The sequence below is a fragment of the Micropterus dolomieu genome, linkage group LG01, assembly GCF_021292245.1.
Source record: "Micropterus dolomieu isolate WLL.071019.BEF.003 ecotype Adirondacks linkage group LG01, ASM2129224v1, whole genome shotgun sequence".
NCBI lineage: Eukaryota > Metazoa > Chordata > Actinopteri > Centrarchiformes > Centrarchidae > Micropterus > Micropterus dolomieu.
The window spans coordinates 34,402,086-34,406,885 of NC_060150.1; the positions used below are offsets into that span (position 1 = coordinate 34,402,086).

At 41.6% G+C, this 4,800-nt stretch overlaps 1 long non-coding RNA gene across 4 annotated transcripts in view; it reads right to left on the bottom strand.

Annotated features, from left to right (window-relative positions):
* The window catches only part of LOC123983060, an 8,697-nt gene extending 4,618 nt beyond the window's left edge, over positions 1 to 4,079 (bottom strand). Inside the window, exons 1-5 of one of the 4 annotated variants that reach the window (XR_006828112.1) lie at positions 3,707 to 4,079; positions 3,004 to 3,100; positions 1,728 to 1,998; positions 1,118 to 1,178; positions 113 to 372 (exon numbers count right to left, since the gene is read on the bottom strand). This is a non-coding gene — a long non-coding RNA (uncharacterized LOC123983060). Of the gene's footprint in view, positions 1 to 112; positions 373 to 782; positions 1,179 to 1,727; positions 1,999 to 3,003; positions 3,101 to 3,706 lie in introns of those variants that run through there. The other 3 variants (XR_006828110.1, XR_006828111.1, XR_006828109.1) reach the window with 3 other exon arrangements.
* Between the last annotated feature and the right edge of the window lie 721 nt (positions 4,080 to 4,800).

Below are 4,800 nucleotides of genomic sequence, written 5' to 3' on the forward strand. Positions count from 1 at the left end.
GATCGTTCGCTGATTTACCCCTGATTACAGCCTGATGGTCGCAGAGCTCGCTAACCGGCAAATCAGGCTTATCATCGTATAGTGTGAACTAGGCTGAAGTGATTATAACAAAAACTTTGTTATGGCAAGGCTAGCAGACCCAAGTGCAGGTCTAAGAAAGTGAGAAGTTCGATAAAAGAGGAATAGGCTATTTATTAGGTTAAAAGGATCATATATTGCAGGTGAAGAGCGAGGCAGAGTGAAAATAGATGCACGCTGAACCGGGTTGGTGGCTGCTGTACAAAGCAGGGGGAACCGTAGCTGAGAGTCCGAACAGGTTCAGAGCAGAATCCGGGAAACATTTTAAAATGTAAGAAATTTGACTGTTTTGATCTGTAATGAAATTAAGCAATTGTAAAATTAATAAACGCCATAACTTTCACACTACTGCTGTCATCACTCAGTTTAAAGTGCTCCGTCACAGCTGGCAGCTTCATTTTGTTTTCCCTTTGATGTGGACTGGAGCGTTACGTTCATTGCTGTCAGCTGAGGTCAGGCATGCGAAAAAACGAGCCAACCCGCGGGAGGAGCGTGTGAGGCCGGCCATCCGCCCGCTCACAGAGCCCTCTGCTCCCGCCGTCACACAGACCGCTGCAGCAACAACGGCAGAGGAAAACACAGCTGGAAGGTTTTCATACCGCTTATCTGTCTTTACATTCTGAGGAACGTTGAAACGTTTTAACTTAAATAAAGAGACAGCTGTTTGTGGGTCGCTGGTTTGTGTGTCGCATTGAACATTATGTCGCGGCAGTTGTGTGTGGCATTGCTATGATGACCAGCTACATTGACGGGTAATATTTCTGGGTACTATCTGCAATGGAAAACGGAGCACGGATGAACCGAGTTGAGTTCGTACTGGTGATGGAAAAACGCCATAAAAGTCACCCAGTAAATCACTGTTTAAAGTTCTGTTCATGCTCAACATCTAGAAAATGCACATAGGCTTAAACCACAGTCAAGTCCTTCAAAGTCAAAAACAATAGAAGCTATACAAGGTCATATATAGTATCATATCAGAATTAATATACAGATGTGAATATGCATGCTAAAAAAGTTCATTTGGCAGATATTCACCCACGTCCTTCCAGAATTCCAACGATGGCTATGATCCTCTGTAGTGGCTCTCACCAGGCCTTGTCCTGAAAAATAGATAAGATGTATCATGCTTGTAAAAATTCCTACACATCAACGTATTGTTTTCAATTTACACACAATGGTAACTTTGCCTTCTACCCTCACAGCATCGCCAGAGCAGAGCCATTAGGTTGCCGCTTAATCAGAATCAGAAAGCTTTATTGTCATTGAACGTAGTTCAACGAGATTTGCTCCGCTGTTAATTTTATGCCCTGATATCAGCAGTATTTAATGTCTTAATGCACTCTGGCTAACGTTTTAGCACCTTCTTCAGATTAGGCTGTTAGCGGGTAACATTAGCTAATTCACTGTAGTGTAGTATTTGGGCGTGTATAAACCCTGTGATTAACCAGGCAACCGTCTGTGTGAGCTGAATGCCAAAGACTTTCTGGCCTAAAAGCTAAAGTTAATGTGATGCTAACTGCAATAGCATATTTGAGCACTAGGCTACTCACACCTTGCTGCTTTTTTCCCCATTTGAAAACTGAAGATGTGTATTAGCCCACTGATTACATAACAGCAATAAACCAGCTGGATTTCCATACAATCCTCACCTTGTGTTCATTGAGACCCATGTCCTCTGTGGGTTTCAGCTCCTCTGCAATCAGCAGTCTTGCCTGCGAACTCCTTTGCCGCTTCCCTCTTAGCTTCCAGGGCATCAGCCTATCCTGTTCTCAGCCATCTGGTGCACCACCAACGGAGAGTTTAACTTCACCCGGGCTATTCAGACTGTAGAGCAGGTTCAGAGGCTGGCTGTGGGAGAGCTGTCTGGTCTGTTGGTTCTGCCCTCACCACCTGATCCTTGGCCTCTTGATCCTTGTCAAACTGAACACAGAATATGAACCATAACATGGGTGAGAAAGATGTGGTAAAGCACAGCTCATAACGTATGATATTGTATGTTAGACATCTCTTTAGCTTTCATTGACTCCTTGATCTGCAAATTTTCGGTATCCTTCTTAAGTCTTGCCTGAATAGGGATTATAAAATTAGGATGAGATTTGAACATTACATCGTTGCACATTCATAGATTTGTTTACTGCTGAATTGTGACCGCCGCTACTAAAAATTCCCACACCTATTATCATATTAATGCGCTACTAATTTTCGCTTGTACACTGTGCGAGCACAGTAACACTCAACCCTTGGCTCCCTTCCTCTGCTCGATCTTCAAAGAACATCTACGTGACAGGTGCTGTTATAACAGCAGCGTAACTCTGAATCAGGAGGTGCGTAGCAAGTGTTTGATCGTCCGAGCGGTAGAAAGTGACGGTGAACGCGAGCGGAGGACAATATTATGTCAGTAACTGTGCTGTGTCAGTTACAGCGTGTCAGCTTCTCAAGACTAAGAAAAATCTGTTTGTTGTTTCCCACCTGCTGGAAAAGTGAAGCCTGTCTGCGCTAGAAAACATCTCCCCTCCCCTTCAGACTGCCAGCTGAGCAGGAACGCTTCTACAGCAGGCTACATCTTTTGGCTGCTATGTAACTCAACATTAGCTCAATTTATAGAAAATAACTGGTAGTTGAATTTTATTACTACCTTCTTGTCCAATGTTGAGAACATCAGGTAAAAACTTAGACTAAACTGGTGTAGCCTACAGCTCTGTCCTGTAGCCTACAGACAGGTAGGCTCCATCCCACATTATTTTTCAGTTTTCAAATGAGTCTGAAAAAGTGGTTGTTAGGAAGAAAGGACGGTGGTGATTGGGGGACCTCATGTTATTAAAGCAAGTAAGTGATGCAAACTAGTTCTTTTTAGCTAAACACTGCTTGAGCATTCTATAGTCTGTCTACATATGAAATTCTGTTACTTATTTTTCAAACACTCACGGAGAAGTTGTCGAAATGGTCCACTCTGTCCAGAACTCAGCGGAGTCTCCTTTCTGGGTCCCAAATCGTTATTTTCACTCGTGATGAGTCTGGTTCTCTGTTCAGAAAGAATAATTGACGTTAGCTAAAATACATGAGATCTATGTCTTACTAGGTAACGTTAGTACGCGGCATAACACCGGTAACGTTAACGTAACGTTAACAGTAACGTTAACCTTAGGAGCAGCGGAGCGTTTCACGTTTCTTTAATTAATATTAATATCAAGCTATCTGGCTAAACGTGCTACAGCTAACGTTAGCATTCTTAACAGTCACATTAACTAACTTAGCTGTCACTTAAATATGTCTTTGTCACTGCAGGTCACAATCTGCCACAGCCTTTTATTTGTTAGCAAGAGGGACTAACGTTAGACCCGTTAATGTTATCGTTTTATCATGTAACTTAACAACTGACAAAATGCAACTTAACTTACGGGTATGAAATGTTACGACGAATGCATGATTCACATTGAAGAATAACGTAATAACGTTTTATTAAGGACTGGCAGAATGTTACGTTAGCTAACGTTAATGCCAGACGGAGTCTGATAAATTAAAACGTAACGTTTTCCAAGCTGCCGCCCTTAAGTGTTACCTTAACTTATGAGAACTTGATATTTTGGGAGGAAAGTTCATATGAAGAAAAACAAAATCATAACTTTACCTTCAGCGAACGCTGAATGTCGATATCCTGCGGGACGTTACCCGGACTGTCTGCTTCCAAACGAGCATGACGTTATGACGTATCTCGACGAAGTAAAACATTGTCATTGGTCGAAGTCGCCTCTGCGCAGTATGAATCATCCAATGAGGGTACAGCATTCAAATATTTGAATATTCGCGCACTTTCCTGATTTCTGAAGCACAGAGACTAAAGAGACTATTTTAAATTTCTGTATTTTCAATCATTTTAAAGTTTTACATCCCTTCACCCCCTGATTATCAAAGATGTAGTTGATGCTACAGAAACATTTGTTGAACTGTTCAGTCCTAACATCACTTCCCAATCTTTCATACATTGCTCAATTATTGCAAAATTGTAAAAATATAACACCATTGGAAAGCTTTATTCAACTTGTGGTCTCCCTTTTGTTTAGTCCCCTCATATAACCTCAGCCTATGAAAAGCTCCCCATAAAGCTATTATGTTTTTTTACAGCCTTTATGAAATCCCATATATTTTCTCAAATAAGCAGACGGTATGTGTTGTACAATTATGTCAATATGACATAAAAGGACAAGCACACACAATTGGGAAATGCAGGAGACATGATGAAGAAGGGACATCACAGTAGGAATGACCTAAAGGAGGGGACACACGGGCAGCAGCCATAAACTGTATATGAAAAGGCAGCAGCACACAATTCAAGATTTATTATATCCCAATACAGGATATTATCAAGCAACATCTGACACTACACTTAACACTGTGGGACAGGCAGCCATTTAAATGCATTAATGTAACACCTTAATGAAACATACTTTGCCTGGGTCATATGTGCATGAAGCCTGTATAGCCATTGTCTTTGTAAATTGCAGTGTAATTTCAGATGTTGATCAGATCACAGAGGTTCTGTCAGGCCCAAGTAAGGCGTTTGAGGTACTGGTGTGCATGAACATTCACATGTTCCACACCCCATAGGAGGAAAATTCATATCTACAGATGGTTTGAGCTGTGTTGGAACAGATATCAGAAGCCAAAGTGGACACAGTATGATTTTTAGTCCAACATCTGAAATAGGCTGTAGACTTGGGGGAT